Raw genomic sequence first — 21,176 nt, 5'->3', positions numbered from 1 at the left:
TGTCAAGAGACAATCTTAAATTATGTCCGGAAGCATTGAAAGAGCCAGAAGTTGTCCAGCCAGAACCAGAAGTTATTCAACCCATGCAGGTCCAACCAGTAAAGGAAAAAGAAGAGGAAATGTATCACACCTGTATAGGAGACTTTCCCAAAACCCTACTAACATACCATGGTGGAGTAGTGGTTCCCATGGTGGCCTTTTACCCAACACCGAACCCAATACCAGAAGTCCCAAGACAGGAGGAGGCTGACCCCGTACTACAGGAGGTTCCAGGCCAGGAAGAACAGATTCCTGGTCAGAGTAATCCCATTCACGGTGGACTTGCCAACTCCATAGTCGTGGAATTATCTTTAGCAGGGCGGGCAGATACTACATCCGCAGTAGACAGTAGTACTCCACATGAAGAGATACCGCTATTACGTAGATCACAGCGTAGTACCCAGGGTTAATTACCGGCCAGGTATGCAGATTACCAACTATAAAGCTCATAATGTGAATTGTATATATGTTATGCCGTATATAGTTAAACAGAAAATGTAGTATAGTCATTGTTATCAGTCTGCAACGTTTAAGCCCAGTACCTACAGAGACTTGTCTGTATGAACTTCTTGCATATTCTTGAACTTGTTATCAGCCCGGAGGCACTAAATCAAAGCTCCGGAAAGACTGCTTTTTGAACTTTGCTTTTTGCTCTTTTTGAACTTTCTTTAGACTTTCTATTGAGTACCTTCAAGGGTAGAACTGTATTAATGGACGCTATTTGAAGTGACTTTTTACAGAACTCTATTTTTGTTTCCTTGAGTGGTTTTTTGTAACTTTTCATTTTTAAGACTCTGTACATATTAATTGTTATTTCAAAATGTTATCGTCCCACAGTCCCGGAGTACTGTTCTTAACTAAGGGGGAATGTGGCACCCCTAGGGGTATTTGCCACAAAAATAGTTACTGACACTAAACACAAATATTAAGATAGCAAAACTGCACTACCACCTCCGGCCAGAAGGGGGAGCTCCAGAGACTCCCCTTAATCCATTCTGGTCTGAGAGAAGAAATGGCAGTTGGGCCAAGGAGCTGAAAGTGAGAGGTCATACAGTTGAATCTCTAACAGCCCTGTAACTGTTACCAGGCCTAAATCACCGGCCTGAGGAGAAGAGGGATAGAGAAAAAGGACATTGTGAGAACCGGGTAGCATTAATCACTACCCAGAACAGGCGCAAAGACGGATACCGGATCCGTGACTGTATTCATTACATATAATACAGCAACCGGAAAAACGTGAGGTGATATCAGCTTCACTAGGGCCGGACGCAGCAACAGATACAGAGTTCAGCGGTACTCCCAGAGGGGGTAAGCCGATAAAAGGACTCGGGTTGCCCGTCGAACCAGGACCCGGAGGGGACAGATTGGGCCGGCAGCCAGTTCACATACAGCAGCAGGGCCACACAGAAATTGCGCACAATAAGAGGCGAAGACCCCGGCAGGGTCAAAGTAACTCAGAGTTCCCATACAGACTCCGGTGACAGGACTGGTTGTAAATCCCTTTATGTTAAAGTAAACTGGTTAAACGTTTCAGTGCTTCAGTCTTTCATTTGGACAATAGCCATCTATCCAGGATCGGGATCGTCACCGCTGGGAGAACCTGCTGCTGATCAAGTAAGTGCCTGTCCCCTCACGATACCCCTTACACTGTGCATTGCCTGAGGCCACAGCACCGGGTCAAGCCACCCGTGACATCCCCCTCAAGAGACAGACTCCATTGGTCCGGTGCTGGGTATCCCGGTCTCCTGGGCGTCACATCTACTTTGCATCACAACCAAATTTTTTTTGTTAGGAAGTTAGAAAAGTTAAATGTTGACTAGCAGAGTTCTCATTTTTCCAAAATTTACAAAACCACATTTGAAGTGACTTTGAGGGGTCTATATGACAGAAAATATCCAAAAATGATACTAATCTAAAAACTACACCCCTCAAGGTGCTCAAAACCACATTGAATAAGTGTATTAACCCTTCAGATGCTTCTCAGGAACTGAAGCAATGTGGAAGGAAAGAGTGAACATTTAACTTTTTTCACAAAAATTATATTCAAACCAAATTTTTTTATTTTCACAAAGGTAATAGGAGAAAATGTACCCAAAAAGTGCAGTTTCTCCTGAGTACACCAGTAGCCCATATGTGGGGGAAAAACCACTGTTTGGTTCTCAAAAAGGAAGGAGCACCATTTAACTTTTTGAATGGAAAATTGGCTGGCATCGAGAGAGGACTCCATGGCGCATTTGGCGACCTCCTGATGTGCTTAAACAGTGGAAATCTCCTACAATTGACCCTTTATTTTACACTAGACCCCTCATGGAACTTATCAAGATGTGTGGGGAGGGGACCACTTTGAAACAACAGGTGCTTCATAGAAATTTATAAAGTTAAATGTGATAATAAAAAATCACTTTTTTTCCACAAAATGTTCTTCTAGCTCCAATTTTTTTATTTCACCAAGGGTAGCAGGAAAAAATGAGCCCTGAAAATTGCTGTGCCTAAACAATGGAACCCCCCCACAGGTGACCCCATTTGGAAAACTAAACCCCTCAAGGAAGTTATATAGATATGTGCTGAGCACCTTAAACCTCCAGGTGCTTCACACAAATTTATAACGTTGAGCAATGAAAACAATTTTTTTTCCGCAAAAATGTTTTAGCCCCAATTTTATTTATTTTCTCAAGGGTAGCAGGAAAAAATGGGCACAAAAAATTGTAGTGCAATTTCTCCTGAGTTAGCCAATGTCCCTTATGTGGTAGAAAAGTGCTCGCAAGGGAAGGATCATCGTTTGACTTGCAAAATAGGCTGGAGTCGACAGCGTACACATGCAGCGTTTTGACAGTTCCTGGTGTGCCTAAACTGCAAACAAAAACCCTCAAGTGACCTTATTTTGGAAACTAGATCCCCCAAGGAATTTATCTGGATGTGTGGTGAGCAAATTGAACCCCAATACTATCAAAGTTATGATCATCTCTTTATCACTATAATGCAAACATTTTTGGATCAATTCAAATTGAGTCCTTGTCATGACCATATGGAATAAAGGTGTCCTGTAGAGTATATCAGTATTCCAGTTTTGCCATAGCTCTGGTTTTCTGACTATGCCCATTTGCAGCACAATGCCCCAAAATGTCATAATCTTTGCTGCATTTACAGGGGTCCATCTGGCATATGATGACATGGGATTTTGGGTGAAAAATTGATGCACATACAATATTGTCTGGACCACCATTATTATTTCATCGTTGAAAAAGAATTTGAAAAAAGTCAATTTAAGTGAGGCCAGTGGTGTAAAATTGGATTCACGAGCTGCCAATGACATACAGATCAGGCTGATAATTTTTGTGTGGTGGAGTTCTTATGTGATCAATTGCAGAATGGATTGACTGTATCCTAGGGTGCCTTGCTGGGGGTCCCTCCTCACTAGAAGAGGAGGTTGAAAAGAAATGGAGGAATGTGGAATCTTCCCCATTGCCTGAATCCATGTTGGAGGCAAGGAAAGTGTATGCCTTTTCTGGTGAATAGTGTCTTCTTGATGATAAGTGGTGCTTCTACTCGTGTATTGTGCTGGGCTTGTGTAAAAAGTACTATGTATTATAAATAGTACTTCTTCTGGGACTACCATCTCCTCTCGCAGGCTATTCTAAGTCTGCTCCAGCATATACAGGAGATGTTTGGAATAGTGACGCTGATGACAGCATCATCAGCGCTAACATCTTAGTAGCCAAGGGTGCAGAGGTCCTTAATCTGTGCCCACCTGGTAAACGTGATATGCGCCACATCCATTCTGAGTTGGCCTAGGCTATATGACATGACATACTGCACCAGGGTTCGTTGCTGCTGCTACAGTTGCTGCAACATGTGCAGAGTGGAATTCCACAGTGTCAGCACATCGAATATCAACCTGTTAACTGGCATGGACAAAGACGTTATCAGACACGGCTTTCCCTGGAGGCAGGTTCAGCGTAGACAACCAATACTCAAACTCATCCTGGAGAGCTATCCGCAACTCTTTAGCTGTATGACTGTGAACTCCAAGGCATATCAATTTTAACACTGCCTGATTGCAGGGAGCCCTGGCTGCGCAGTACAGAGGTGTTGGGGATTCGCTCTGCACTGTGGAAACGCATGTCTCAATAAGAAGACACAAAAGAGAATAGTAAAACCAAAAACACTCAGTTTGAAAAAATGTTGCAGTAATCCGCAAGTGCTAGTAAAAGATGTAAAAAACAGGGTATTTGGTTGATACGTTTTTTGCAAAAAATGTATACTAAGCTGCTCTACCAATCTTCACGGTATACCCTTATCAGAGCAGTCCTAACTAATGTATGCAATCCCTATCTGATGTATTTAAAAACCTGATCATCTGTATATAACCTGTGTGAACAGGGTTCAGAGAGGAAAAATCCATGTGTGCATACAGGGTAGAACAGCTTTTGTGCAGATAGCCCAAGAGGAGTGGTGGAACTCCCCAGTCTTGTAGACACAAGAGAACAATTATGGAAACAGGAACACATGGGCTACTTGCACAGTGAACAAGTCTGTATGATCATGTTCACACACTACCAAGAAACCTGAAGACACAAAAGAGAATAGTAAAACCAAAAACACTCAGTTTGAAAAAATGTTGCAGTAATCCGCAAGTGCTAGTAAAAGATGTAAAAAACAGGGTATTTGGTTGATACGTTTTTTGCAAAAAATGTATACTAAGCTGCTCTACCAATCTTCACGGTATACCCTTATCAGAGCAGTCCTAACTAATGTATGCAATCCCTATCTGATGTATTTAAAAACCTGATCATCTGTATATAACCTGTGTGAACAGGGTTCAGAGAGGAAAAATCCATGTGTGCATACAGGGTAGAACAGCTTTTGTGCAGATAGCCCAAGAGGAGTGGTGGAACTCCCCAGTCTTGTAGACACAAGAGAACAATTATGGAAACAGGAACACATGGGCTACTTGCACAGTGAACAAGTCTGTATGATCATGTTCACACACTACCAAGAAACCTGAAGACACAAAAGAGAATAGTAAAACCAAAAACACTCAGTTTGAAAAAATGTTGCAGTAATCCGCAAGTGCTAGTAAAAGATGTAAAAAACAGGGTATTTGGTTGATACGTTTTTTGCAAAAAATGTATACTAAGCTGCTCTACCAATCTTCACGGTATACCCTTATCAGAGCAGTCCTAACTAATGTATGCAATCCCTATCTGATGTATTTAAAAACCTGATCATCTGTATATAACCTGTGTGAACAGGGTTCAGAGAGGAAAAATCCATGTGTGCATACAGGGTAGAACAGCTTTTGTGCAGATAGCCCAAGAGGAGTGGTGGAACTCCCCAGTCTTGTAGACACAAGAGAACAATTATGGAAACAGGAACACATGGGCTACTTGCACAGTGAACAAGTCTGTATGATCATGTTCACACACTACCAAGAAACCTGAAGACACAAAAGAGAATAGTAAAACCAAAAACACTCAGTTTGAAAAAATGTTGCAGTAATCCGCAAGTGCTAGTAAAAGATGTAAAAAACAGGGTATTTGGTTGATACGTTTTTTGCAAAAAATGTATACTAAGCTGCTCTACCAATCTTCACGGTATACCCTTATCAGAGCAGTCCTAACTAATGTATGCAATCCCTATCTGATGTATTTAAAAACCTGATCATCTGTATATAACCTGTGTGAACAGGGTTCAGAGAGGAAAAATCCATGTGTGCATACAGGGTAGAACAGCTTTTGTGCAGATAGCCCAAGAGGAGTGGTGGAACTCCCCAGTCTTGTAGACACAAGAGAACAATTATGGAAACAGGAACACATGGGCTACTTGCACAGTGAACAAGTCTGTATGATCATGTTCACACACTACCAAGAAACCTGAAGACACAAAAGAGAATAGTAAAACCAAAAACACTCAGTTTGAAAAAATGTTGCAGTAATCCGCAAGTGCTAGTAAAAGATGTAAAAAACAGGGTATTTGGTTGATACGTTTTTTGCAAAAAATGTATACTAAGCTGCTCTACCAATCTTCACGGTATACCCTTATCAGAGCAGTCCTAACTAATGTATGCAATCCCTATCTGATGTATTTAAAAACCTGATCATCTGTATATAACCTGTGTGAACAGGGTTCAGAGAGGAAAAATCCATGTGTGCATACAGGGTAGAACAGCTTTTGTGCAGATAGCCCAAGAGGAGTGGTGGAACTCCCCAGTCTTGTAGACACAAGAGAACAATTATGGAAACAGGAACACATGGGCTACTTGCACAGTGAACAAGTCTGTATGATCATGTTCACACACTACCAAGAAACCTGAAGACACAAAAGAGAATAGTAAAACCAAAAACACTCAGTTTGAAAAAATGTTGCAGTAATCCGCAAGTGCTAGTAAAAGATGTAAAAAACAGGGTATTTGGTTGATACGTTTTTTGCAAAAAATGTATACTAAGCTGCTCTACCAATCTTCACGGTATACCCTTATCAGAGCAGTCCTAACTAATGTATGCAATCCCTATCTGATGTATTTAAAAACCTGATCATCTGTATATAACCTGTGTGAACAGGGTTCAGAGAGGAAAAATCCATGTGTGCATACAGGGTAGAACAGCTTTTGTGCAGATAGCCCAAGAGGAGTGGTGGAACTCCCCAGTCTTGTAGACACAAGAGAACAATTATGGAAACAGGAACACATGGGCTACTTGCACAGTGAACAAGTCTGTATGATCATGTTCACACACTACCAAGAAACCTGAAGACACAAAAGAGAATAGTAAAACCAAAAACACTCAGTTTGAAAAAATGTTGCAGTAATCCGCAAGTGCTAGTAAAAGATGTAAAAAACAGGGTATTTGGTTGATACGTTTTTTGCAAAAAATGTATACTAAGCTGCTCTACCAATCTTCACGGTATACCCTTATCAGAGCAGTCCTAACTAATGTATGCAATCCCTATCTGATGTATTTAAAAACCTGATCATCTGTATATAACTTGTGTGAACAGGGTTCAGAGAGGAAAAATCCATGTGTGCATACAGGGTAGAACAGCTTTTGTGCAGATAGCCCAAGAGGAGTGGTGGAACTCCCCAGTCTTGTAGACACAAGAGAACAATTATGGAAACAGGAACACATGGGCTACTTGCACAGTGAACAAGTCTGTATGATCATGTTCACACACTACCAAGAAACCTGAAGACACAAAAGAGAATAGTAAAACCAAAAACACTCAGTTTGAAAAAATGTTGCAGTAATCCGCAAGTGCTAGTAAAAGATGTAAAAAACAGGGTATTTGGTTGATACGTTTTTTGCAAAAAATGTATACTAAGCTGCTCTACCAATCTTCACGGTATACCCTTATCAGAGCAGTCCTAACTAATGTATGCAATCCCTATCTGATGTATTTAAAAACCTGATCATCTGTATATAACCTGTGTGAACAGGGTTCAGAGAGGAAAAATCCATGTGTGCATACAGGGTAGAACAGCTTTTGTGCAGATAGCCCAAGAGGAGTGGTGGAACTCCCCAGTCTTGTAGACACAAGAGAACAATTATGGAAACAGGAACACATGGGCTACTTGCACAGTGAACAAGTCTGTATGATCATGTTCACACACTACCAAGAAACCTGAAGACACAAAAGAGAATAGTAAAACCAAAAACACTCAGTTTGAAAAAATGTTGCAGTAATCCGCAAGTGCTAGTAAAAGATGTAAAAAACAGGGTATTTGGTTGATACGTTTTTTGCAAAAAATGTATACTAAGCTGCTCTACCAATCTTCACGGTATACCCTTATCAGAGCAGTCCTAACTAATGTATGCAATCCCTATCTGATGTATTTAAAAACCTGATCATCTGTATATAACCTGTGTGAACAGGGTTCAGAGAGGAAAAATCCATGTGTGCATACAGGGTAGAACAGCTTTTGTGCAGATAGCCCAAGAGGAGTGGTGGAACTCCCCAGTCTTGTAGACACAAGAGAACAATTATGGAAACAGGAACACATGGGCTACTTGCACAGTGAACAAGTCTGTATGATCATGTTCACACACTACCAAGAAACCTGAAGACACAAAAGAGAATAGTAAAACCAAAAACACTCAGTTTGAAAAAATGTTGCAGTAATCCGCAAGTGCTAGTAAAAGATGTAAAAAACAGGGTATTTGGTTGATACGTTTTTTGCAAAAAATGTATACTAAGCTGCTCTACCAATCTTCACGGTATACCCTTATCAAAGCAGTCCTAACTAATGTATGCAATCCCTATCTGATGTATTTAAAAACCTGATCATCTGTATATAACCTGTGTGAACAGGGTTCAGAGAGGAAAAATCCATGTGTGCATACAGGGTAGAACAGCTTTTGTGCAGATAGCCCAAGAGGAGTGGTGGAACTCCCCAGTCTTGTAGACACAAGAGAACAATTATGGAAACAGGAACACATGGGCTACTTGCACAGTGAACAAGTCTGTATGATCATGTTCACACACTACCAAGAAACCTGAAGACACAAAAGAGAATAGTAAAACCAAAAACACTCAGTTTGAAAAAATGTTGCAGTAATCCGCAAGTGCTAGTAAAAGATGTAAAAAACAGGGTATTTGGTTGATACGTTTTTTGCAAAAAATGTATACTAAGCTGCTCTACCAATCTTCACGGTATACCCTTATCAGAGCAGTCCTAACTAATGTATGCAATCCCTATCTGATGTATTTAAAAACCTGATCATCTGTATATAACCTGTGTGAACAGGGTTCAGAGAGGAAAAATCCATGTGTGCATACAGGGTAGAACAGCTTTTGTGCAGATAGCCCAAGAGGAGTGGTGGAACTCCCCAGTCTTGTAGACACAAGAGAACAATTATGGAAACAGGAACACATGGGCTACTTGCACAGTGAACAAGTCTGTATGATCATGTTCACACACTACCAAGAAACCTGAAGACACAAAAGAGAATAGTAAAACCAAAAACACTCAGTTTGAAAAAATGTTGCAGTAATCCGCAAGTGCTAGTAAAAGATGTAAAAAACAGGGTATTTGGTTGATACGTTTTTTGCAAAAAATGTATACTAAGCTGCTCTACCAATCTTCACGGTATACCCTTATCAGAGCAGTCCTAACTAATGTATGCAATCCCTATCTGATGTATTTAAAAACCTGATCATCTGTATATAACCTGTGTGAACAGGGTTCAGAGAGGAAAAATCCATGTGTGCATACAGGGTAGAAAAGCTTTTGTGCAGATAGCCCAAGAGGAGTGGTGGAACTCCCCAGTCTTGTAGACAAAAGAGAACAATTATGGAAACAGGAACACATGGGCTACTTGCACAGTGAACAAGTCTGTATGATCATGTTCACACACTACCAAGAAACCTGAAGACACAAAAGAGAATAGTAAAACCAAAAACACTCAGTTTGAAAAAATGTTGCAGTAATCCGCAAGTGCTAGTAAAAGATGTAAAAAACAGGGTATTTGGTTGATACGTTTTTTGCAAAAAATGTATACTAAGCTGCTCTACCAATCTTCACGGTATACCCTTATCAGAGCAGTCCTAACTAATGTATGCAATCCCTATCTGATGTATTTAAAAACCTGATCATCTGTATATAACCTGTGTGAACAGGGTTCAGAGAGGAAAAATCCATGTGTGCATACAGGGTAGAACAGCTTTTGTGCAGATAGCCCAAGAGGAGTGGTGGAACTCCCCAGTCTTGTAGACACAAGAGAACAATTATGGAAACAGGAACACATGGGCTACTTGCACAGTGAACAAGTCTGTATGATCATGTTCACACACTACCAAGAAACCTGAAGACACAAAAGAGAATAGTAAAACCAAAAACACTCAGTTTGAAAAAATGTTGCAGTAATCCGCAAGTGCTAGTAAAAGATGTAAAAAACAGGGTATTTGGTTGATACGTTTTTTGCAAAAAATGTATACTAAGCTGCTCTACCAATCTTCACGGTATACCCTTATCAGAGCAGTCCTAACTAATGTATGCAATCCCTATCTGATGTATTTAAAAACCTGATCATCTGTATATAACCTGTGTGAACAGGGTTCAGAGAGGAAAAATCCATGTGTGCATACAGGGTAGAACAGCTTTTGTGCAGATAGCCCAAGAGGAGTGGTGGAACTCCCCAGTCTTGTAGACACAAGAGAACAATTATGGAAACAGGAACACATGGGCTACTTGCACAGTGAACAAGTCTGTATGATCATGTTCACACACTACCAAGAAACCTGAAGACACAAAAGAGAATAGTAAAACCAAAAACACTCAGTTTGAAAAAATGTTGCAGTAATCCGCAAGTGCTAGTAAAAGATGTAAAAAACAGGGTATTTGGTTGTATTTAAAAACCTGATCATCTGTATATAACCTGTGTGAACAGGGTTCAGAGAGGAAAAATCCATGTGTGCATACAGGGTAGAACAGCTTTTGTGCAGATAGCCCAAGAGGAGTGGTGGAACTCCCCAGTCCCCTGTTCACACAGGTTATATACAGATGATCAGGTTTTTAAATACATCAGATAGGGATTGCATACATTAGTTAGGACTGCTCTGATAAGGGTATACCGTGAAGATTGGTAGAGCAGCTTAGTATACATTTTTTGCAAAAAACGTATCAACCAAATACCCTGTTTTTTACATCTTTTACTAGCACTTGCGGATTACTGCAACATTTTTTCAAACTGAGTGTTTTTGGTTTTACTATTCTCTTTTGTGTCTTCAGGTTTCTTGGTAGTGTGTGAACATGATCATACAGACTTGTTCACTGTGCAAGTAGCCCATGTGTTCCTGTTTCCATAATTGTTCTCTTGTGTCTACAAGACTGGGGAGTTCCACCACTCCTCTTGGGCTATCTGCACAAAAGCTGTTCTACCCTGTATGCACACATGGATTTTTCCTCTCTGAACCCTGTTCACACAAGTTATATACAGATGATCAGGTTTTTAAATACATCAGATAGGGATTGCATACATTAGTTAGGACTGCTCTGATAAGGGTATACCGTGAAGATTGGTAGAGCAGCTTAGTATACATTTTTTGCAAAAAACGTATCAACCAAATACCCTGTTTTTTACATCTTTTACTAGCACTTGCGGATTACTGCAACATTTTTTCAAACTGAGTGTTTTTGGTTTTACTATTCTCTTTTGTGTCTTCAGGTTTCTTGGTAGTGTGTGAACATGATCATACAGACTTGTTCACTGTGCAAGTAGCCCATGTGTTCCTGTTTCCATAATTGTTCTCTTGTGTCTACAAGACTGGGGAGTTCCACCACTCCTCTTGGGCTATCTGCACAAAAGCTGTTCTACCCTGTATGCACACATGGATTTTTCCTCTCTGAACCCTGTTCACACAGGTTATATACAGATGATCAGGTTTTTAAATACATCAGATAGGGATTGCATACATTAGTTAGGACTGCTCTGATAAGGGTATACCGTGAAGATTGGTAGAGCAGCTTAGTATACATTTTTTGCAAAAAACGTATCAACCAAATACCCTGTTTTTTACATCTTTTACTAGCACTTGCGGATTACTGCAACATTTTTTCAAACTGAGTGTTTTTGGTTTTACTATTCTCTTTTGTGTCTTCAGGTTTCTTGGTAGTGTGTGAACATGATCATACAGACTTGTTCACTGTGCAAGTAGCCCATGTGTTCCTGTTTCCATAATTGTTCTCTTGTGTCTACAAGACTGGGGAGTTCCACCACTCCTCTTGGGCTATCTGCACAAAAGCTGTTCTACCCTGTATGCACACATGGATTTTTCCTCTCTGAACCCTGTTCACACAGGTTATATACAGATGATCAGGTTTTTAAATACATCAGATAGGGATTGCATACATTAGTTAGGACTGCTCTGATAAGGGTATACCGTGAAGATTGGTAGAGCAGCTTAGTATACATTTTTTGCAAAAAACGTATCAACCAAATACCCTGTTTTTTACATCTTTTACTAGCACTTGCGGATTACTGCAACATTTTTTCAAACTGAGTGTTTTTGGTTTTACTATTCTCTTTTGTGTCTTCAGGTTTCTTGGTAGTGTGTGAACATGATCATACAGACTTGTTCACTGTGCAAGTAGCCCATGTGTTCCTGTTTCCATAATTGTTCTCTTGTGTCTACAAGACTGGGGAGTTCCACCACTCCTCTTGGGGTATCTGCACAAAAGCTGTTCTACCCTGTATGCACACATGGATTTTTCCTCTCTGAACCCTGTTCACACAGGTTATATACAGATGATCAGGTTTTTAAATACATCAGATAGGGATTGCATACATTAGTTAGGACTGCTCTGATAAGGGTATACCGTGAAGATTGGTAGAGCAGCTTAGTATACATTTTTTGCAAAAAACGTATCAACCAAATACCCTGTTTTTTACATCTTTTACTAGCACTTGCGGATTACTGCAACATTTTTTCAAACTGAGTGTTTTTGGTTTTACTATTCTCTTTTGTGTCTTCAGGTTTCTTGGTAGTGTGTGAACATGATCATACAGACTTGTTCACTGTGCAAGTAGCCCATGTGTGTTATGGCTGGCAATCAGGCAACACAGCGTGCAGTAATCAGCGCACATACAGAGATCTGGCAATAACCAAAAACAATAGGACGAGCTCTGAGACGTGGAATCTCTGTAGACTGCAGTACCTGATCTATCCTCACACAACTATAAGCAGCAGTGGATTGCGCCTATCAACTACCTATGCAACTCGGCACTGCCTGAGGAGCTGACTAGCCTGAAGATAGAAATACAAGCCTGACTTACCTCAGAGAAATACCCCAAAGGAATAGGCAGCCCCCCACATATAATGACTGTTAGCAAGATGAAAAGACAAACGTAGGAATGAAATAGATTCAGCAAAGTGAGGCCCGATATTCTAGACAGAGCGAGGATAGCAAAGAGAACTATGCAGTCTACAAAAAACCCTAAAACGAAAACCACGCAAAGGGGCAAAAAGACCCACCGTGCCGAACTAACAGCACGGCGGTGCACCCCTTTGCTTCTCAGAGCTTCCAGCAAAAATAAATAGCAAGCTGGACAGAAAAAACAGAAAACAAACTAGAAGCACTTATCTAGCAGAACAGCAGGCCCAAGGAAAGATGCAGTAGCTCAGATCCAACACTGGAACATTGACAAGGAGCAAGGAAGACAGACTCAGGTGGAGCTAAATAGCAAGGCAGCCAACGAGCTCACCAAAACACCTGAGGGAGGAAGCCCAGAGACTGCAATACCACTTGTGACCACAGAAGTGAACTCAGCCACAGAATTCACAACAGTACCCCCCCCTTGAGGAGGGGTCACCGAACCCTCACCAGAACCCCCAGGCCGACCAGGATGAGCCACATGAAAGGCACGAACAAGATCTGGGGCATGGACATCAGAGGCAAAAACCCAGGAATTATCTTCCTGAGCATAACCCTTCCATTTGACCAGATACTGGAGTTTCCGTCTAGAGACACGAGAATCCAAAATCTTCTCCACAATATACTCCAATTCCCCCTCCACCAAAACAGGGGCAGGAGGCTCCACAGATGGAACCATAGGTGCCACGTATCTCCTCAACAACGACCTATGGAATACATTATGTATGGAAAAGGAGTCTGGGAGGGTCAGACGAAAAGACACCGGATTGAGAATCTCAGAAATCCTATACGGACCAATAAAACGAGGTTTAAATTTAGGAGAGGAAACCTTCATAGGAATATGACGAGAAGATAACCAAACCAGATCCCCAACATGAAGTCGGGGTCCCACACGGCGTCTGCGATTAGCGAAAAGCTGAGCCTTCTCCTGGGACAAGGTCAAATTGTCCACTACCTGAGTCCAGATCTGCTGCAACCTGTCCACCACATAATCCACACCAGGACAGTCCGAAGACTCAACCTGTCCTGAAGAGAAACGAGGATGGAACCCAGAATTGCAGAAAAATGGAGAGACCAAGGTAGCCGAGCTGGCCCGATTATTAAGGGCGAACTCAGCCAACGGCAAAAATGACACCCAATCATCCTGGTCAGCGGAAACAAAACATCTCAGATATGTTTCCAAGGTCTGATTGGTTCGTTCGGTCTGGCCATTAGTCTGAGGATGGAAGGCCGAGGAAAAAGATAGGTCAATGCCCATCCTACCACAAAAGGCTCGCCAGAACCTCGAGACAAACTGGGAACCTCTGTCAGAAACAATATTCTCAGGAATGCCATGTAAACGAACCACATGCTGGAAGAACAAAGGCACCAAATCAGAGGAGGAAGGCAATTTAACCAAGGGCACCAGATGGACCATTTTAGAAAAGCGATCACAGACCACCCAAATGACCGACATTTTTTGAGAAACGGGAAGGTCAGAAATGAAATCCATCGAAATATGTGTCCAAGGCCTCTTCGGGACCGGCAAGGGCAAAAGCAACCCACTGGCACGTGAACAGCAGGGCTTAGCCCTAGCACAAATTCCACAGGACTGCACAAAAGCACGCACATCCCGTGACAGAGATGGCCACCAGAAGGATCTAGCAACCAACTCCCTGGTACCAAAGATTCCTGGATGACCGGCCAGCACCGAACAATGAAGTTCAGAGATAACTTTACTAGTCCACCTATCAGGGACGAACAGTTTCTCGGCCGGACAACGATCAGGTTTATTAGCCTGAAATTTCTGCAACACTCTCCGCAAATCAGGGGAGATGGCAGACACAATGACTCCTTCCTTGAGGATACTCGCCGGCTCAGATAACCCCGGAGAGTCGGGCACAAAACTCCTAGACAGAGCATCCGCCTTCACATTTTTAGAGCCCGGAAGGTATGAAATCACAAAATCAAAACGAGCAAAAAATAACGACCAACGGGCCTGTCTAGGATTCAAGCGCTTGGCAGACTCAAGATAAGTAAGGTTCTTATGATCAGTCAAAACCACCACGCGATGCTTAGCACCCTCAAGCCAATGACGCCACTCCTCGAATGCCCACTTCATGGCCAGCAACTCTCGGTTGCCCACATCATAATTACGCTCAGCAGCAGAAAATTTCCTGGAAAAGAAAGCACATGGTTTGAACACTGAGCAACCAGAACCTCTCTGTGACAAAACCGCCCCTGCACCAATCTCAGAAGCATCAACCTCGACCTGGAACGGAAGAGAAACATCAGGTTGACACAACACAGGGGCACAGCAAAAACGACGCTTCAACTCCTGAAAAGCTTCCACGGCAGCAGAAGACCAATTAACCAAATCAGCACCCTTCTTGGTCAAATCGGTCAATGGTCTGGCAATGCTAGAAAAATTACAGATGAAGCGACGATAAAAATTAGCAAAGCCCAGGAATTTCTGCAGACTTTTTAGAGATGTCGGCTGAGTCCAATCCTGGATGGCCTGAACCTTAACCGGATCCATCTCGATAGTAGAAGGGGAAAAGATGAACCCCAAAAATGAAACTTTCTGCACACCGAAGAGACACTTAGATCCCTTCACGAACAAGGAATTAGCACGCAGTACCTGGAAAACCATTCTGACTTGCTTCACATGAGACTCCCAATCATCTGAGAAGATCAAAATGTCATCCAAGTAAACAATCAAGAATTTATCCAGATACTCACGGAAAATGTCATGCATAAAAGACTGAAAAACAGATGGAGCATTGGCAAGTCCGAACGGCATCACCAGATACTCAAAATGACCCTCGGGCGTATTAAATGCCGTTTTCCATTCATCTCCCTGCCTGATTCTCACCAGATTATACGCACCACGAAGATCAATCTTAGTAAACCAACTAGCCCCCTTAATCCGAGCAAACAAGTCAGAAATCAATGGCAAGGGATACTGAAACTTAACAGTGATCTTATTAAGAAGGCGGTAATCAATACACGGTCTTAGCGAACCATCCTTCTTGGCTACAAAAAAGAACCCTGCTCCCAATGGTGACGACGATGGGCGAATATGTCCCTTCTCCAGGGACTCCTTCACATAACTGCGCATAGCGGTGTGTTCAGGTACGGACAAATTAAATAAACGACCCTTAGGGAATTTACTACCAGGAATCAAATCGATAGCACAATCACAATTCCTATGCGGAGGTAGGGCATCAGACTTGGACTCTTCAAATACATCCTGAAAGTCCGACAAGAACTCTGGGATGTCAGAAGGAATGGATGACGAAATAGACAAAAATGGAACATCACCATGTACTCCCTGACAACCCCAGCTGGTTACCGACATAGAGTTCCAATCCAATACTGGATTATGGGTTTGTAGCCATGGCAACCCCAACACGACCACATCATGCAAATTATGCAGTACCAAAAAGCGAATAACTTCCTGATGTGCAGGAGCCATGCACATGGTCAGCTGGGCCCAGTACTGAGGTTTATTCTTGGCCAAAGGTGTAGCATCAATTCCTCTCAACGGAATAGGACACCGCAAAGGCTCCAAGAAAAATCCACAACGTTTAGCATAATCCAAATCCATCAGATTCAGGGCAGCGCCTGAATCCACAAACGCCATGACAGAATACGATGACAAAGAGCACATTAAGGTAATGGACAAAAGGAATTTGGACTGTACAGTACCAATAACGGCAGAGCTATCGAACCGCCTAGTACGTTTAGGACAATTAGAAATAGCATGAGTAGAATCACCACAATAGAAACACAGTCTGTTCAGACGTCTGTGTTCGTGCCGTTCTACTTTAGTCATAGTCCTGTCGCACTGCATAGGCTCAGGCTTACTCTCAGACAATACCGCCAGATGGTGCACAGATTTACGCTCGCGCAAGCGACGACCGATCTGAATGGCCAAGGACATAGACTCATTCAAACCAGCAGGCATAGGAAATCCCACCATTACATCCTTAAGAGCTTCAGAGAGACCCTTTCTGAACAAAGCCGCTAGTGCAGATTCATTCCACAGAGTGAGTACTGACCATTTCCTAAATTTCTGGCAATATACTTCTACATCATCCTGACCCTGGCATAAAGCCAGCAGATTTTTCTCAGCTTGATCCACTGAATTAGGCTCATCGTAAAGCAATCCCAGCGCCTGGAAAAATGCATCAACATTACTCAATGCAGAATCTCCTGGTGCAAGAGAAAACGCCCAGTCCTGAGGGTCGCCGCGCAAAAAAGAAATAATAATCAAAACCTGTTGAATAGGATTACCAGAAGAATGAGGTTTCAAGGCCAAAAATAGCTTACAATTATTTCTGAAGCTCAGGAACTTAGTTCTGTCACCAAAAAACAAATCAGGAATCGGAATTCTTGGTTCTAGCATCGATTTCTGATCAATAGTATCTTGAATCTTTTGTACATTTACAACGAGATTATCCATTGAGGAGCACAGAGCCTGAATATCCATGTCCACAGCTGTGTCCTGAAGCACTCTAATGTCTAGGGGAAAAAAAAGACTGAAGACAGAGCTAAGAAAAAAAAATGATGTCAGGATTTCTTTTTTCCCTCTATTGGAAATCATTGGAGGGCTCCTTGTACTGTTATGGCTGGCAATCAGGCAACACAGCGTGCAGTAATCAGCGCACATACAGAGATCTGGCAATAACCAAAAACAATAGGACGAGCTCTGAGACGTGGAATCTCTGTAGACTGCAGTACCTGATCTATCCTCACACAACTATAAGCAGCAGTGGATTGCGCCTATCAACTACCTATGCAACTCGGCACTGCCTGAGGAGCTGACTAGCCTGAAGATAGAAATACAAGCCTGACTTACCTCAGAGAAATACCCCAAAGGAATAGGCAGCCCCCCACATATAATGACTGTTAGCAAGATGAAAAGACAAACGTAGGAATGAAATAGATTCAGCAAAGTGAGGCCCGATATTCTAGACAGAGCGAGGATAGCAAAGAGAACTATGCAGTCTACAAAAAACCCTAAAACGAAAACCACGCAAAGGGGCAAAAAGACCCACCGTGCCGAACTAACAGCACGGCGGTGCACCCCTTTGCTTCTCAGAGCTTCCAGCAAAAATAAATAGCAAGCTGGACAGAAAAAACAGAAAACAAACTAGAAGCACTTATCTAGCAGAACAGCAGGCCCAAGGAAAGATGCAGTAGCTCAGATCCAACACTGGAACATTGACAAGGAGCAAGGAAGACAGACTCAGGTGGAGCTAAATAGCAAGGCAGCCAACGAGCTCACCAAAACACCTGAGGGAGGAAGCCCAGAGACTGCAATACCACTTGTGACCACAGAAGTGAACTCAGCCACAGAATTCACAACACATGTGTTCCTGTTTCCATAATTGTTCTCTTGTGTCTACAAGACTGGGGAGTTCCACCACTCCTCTTGGGCTATCTGCACAAAAGCTGTTCTACCCTGTATGCACACATGGATTTTTCCTCTCTGAACCCTGTTCACACAGGTTATATACAGATGATCAGGTTTTTAAATACATCAGATAGGGATTGCATACATTAGTTAGGACTGCTCTGATAAGGGTATACCATGAAGATTGGTAGAGCAGCTTAGTATACATTTTTTGCAAAAAACGTATCAACCAAATACCCTGTTTATTACATCTTTTACTAGCACTTGCGGATTACTGCAACATTTTTTCAAACTGAGTGTTTTTGGTTTTACTATTCTCTTTTGTGTCTTCAGGTTTCTTGGTAGTGTGTGAACATGATCATACAGACTTGTTCACTGTGAAAGTAGCCCATGTGTTCCTGTTTCCATAATTGTTCTCTTGTGTCTACAAGACTGGGGAGTTCCACCACTCCTCTTGGGCTATCTGCACAAAAGCTGTTCTACCCTGTATGCACACATGGATTTTTCCTCTCTGAACCCTGTTCACACAGGTTATATACAGATGATCAGGTTTTTAAATACATCAGATAGGGATTGCATACATTAGTTAGGACTGCTCTGATAAGGGTATACCGTGAAGATTGGTAGAGCAGCTTAGTATACATTTTTTGCAAAAAACATATCAACCAAATACCCTGTTTTTTACATCTTTTACTAGCACTTGCGGATTACTGCAACATTTTTTCAAACTGAGTGTTTTTGGTTTTACTATTCTCTTTTGTGTCTTCAGGTTTCTTGGTAGTGTGTGAACATGATCATACAGACTTGTTCACTGTGCAAGTAGCCCATGTGTCCCTGTTTCCATAATTGTTCTCTTGTGTCTACAAGACTGGGGAGTTCCACCACTCCTCTTGGGCTATCTGCACAAAAGCTGTTCTACCCTGTATGCACACATGGATTTTTCCTCTCTGAACCCTGTTCACACAGGTTATATACAGATGATCAGGTTTTTAAATACATCAGATAGGGATTGCATACATTAGTTAGGACTGCTCTGATAAGGGTATACAGTGAAGATTGGTAGAGCAGCTTAGTATACATTTTTTGCAAAAAACGTATCAACCAAATACCCTGTTTTTTACATCTTTTACTAGCACTTGCGGATTACTGCAACATTTTTTCAAACTGAGTGTTTTTGGTTTTACTATTCTCTTTTGTGTCTTCAGGTTTCTTGGTAGTGTGTGAACATGATCATACAGACTTGTTCACTGTGCAAGTAGCCCATGTGTTCCTGTTTCCATAATTGTTCTTTTGTGTCTACAAGACTGGGGAGTTCCACCACTCCTCTTGGGCTATCTGCACAAAAGCTGTTCTACCCTGTATGCACACATGGATTTTTCCTCTCTGAACCCTGTTCACACAGGTTATATACAGATGATCAGGTTTTTAAATACATCAGATAGGGATTGCATACATTAGTTAGGACTGCTCTGATAAGGGTATACCGTGAAGATTGGTAGAGCAGCTTAGTATACATTTTTTGCAAAAAACGTATCAACCAAATACCCTGTTTTTTACATCTTTTACTAGCACTTGCAGATTACTGCAACATTTTTTCAAACTGAGTGTTTTTGGTTTTACTATTCTCTTTTGTGTCTTCAGGTTTCTTGGTAGTGTGTGAACATGATCATACAGACTTGTTCACTGTGCAAGTAGCCCATGTGTTCCTGTTTCCATAATTGTTCTCTTGTGTCTACAAGACTGGGGAGTTCCACCACTCCTCTTGGGCTATCTGCACAAAAGCTGTTCTACCCTGTATGCACACATGGATTTTTCCTCTCTGAACCCTGTTCACACAGGTTATATACAGATGATCAGGTTTTTAAATACATCAGATAGGGATTGCATACATTAGTTAGGACTGCTCTGATAAGGGTATACCGTGAAGATTGGTAGAGCAGCTTAGTATACATTTTTTGCAAAAAACGTATCAACCAAATACCCTGTTTTTTACATCTTTTACTAGCACTTGCGGATTACTGCAACATTTTTTCAAACTGAGTGTTTTTGGTTTTACTATTCTCTTTTGTGTCTTCAGGTTTCTTGGTAGTGTGTGAACATGATCATACAGACTTGTTCACTGTGCAAGTAGCCCATGTGTTCCTGTTTCCATAATTGTTCTCTTGTGTCTACAAGACTGGGGAGTTCCACCACTCCTCTTGGGCTATCTGCACAAAAGCTGTTCTACCCTGTATGCACACATGGATTTTTCCTCTCTGAACCCTGTTCACACAAGTTATATACAGATGATCAGGTTTTTAAATACATCAGATAGGGATTGCATACATTAGTTAGGACTGCTCTGATAAGGGTATACCGTGAAGATTGGTAGAGCAGCTTAGTATACATTTTTTGCAAAAAACGTATCAACCAAATACCCTGTTTTTTACATCTTTTACTAGCACTTGCGGATTACTGCAACATTTTTTCAAACTGAGTGTTTTTGGTTTTACTATTCTCTTTTGTGTCTTCAGGTTTCTTGGTAGTGTGTGAACATGATCATACAGACTTGTTCACTGTGCAAGTAGCCCATGTGTTCCTGTTTCCATAATTGTTCTCTTGTGTCTACAAGACTGGGGAGTTCCACCACTCCTCTTGGGCTATCTGCACAAAAGCTGTTCTACCCTGTATGCACACATGGATTTTTCCTCTCTGAACCCTGTTCACACAGGTTATATACAGATGATCAGGTTTTTAAATACATCAGATAGGGATTGCATACATTAGTTAGGACTGCTCTGATAAGGGTATACCGTGAAGATTGGTAGAGCAGCTTAGTATACATTTTTTGCAAAAAACGTATCAACCAAATACCCTGTTTTTTACATCTTT

The sequence above is a fragment of the Ranitomeya imitator genome, chromosome 4, assembly GCF_032444005.1.
Source record: "Ranitomeya imitator isolate aRanImi1 chromosome 4, aRanImi1.pri, whole genome shotgun sequence".
NCBI lineage: Eukaryota > Metazoa > Chordata > Amphibia > Anura > Dendrobatidae > Ranitomeya > Ranitomeya imitator.
The sequence above is the reverse complement of the archived record's forward strand: the minus strand, read 5'-3'. Positions refer to the sequence as shown.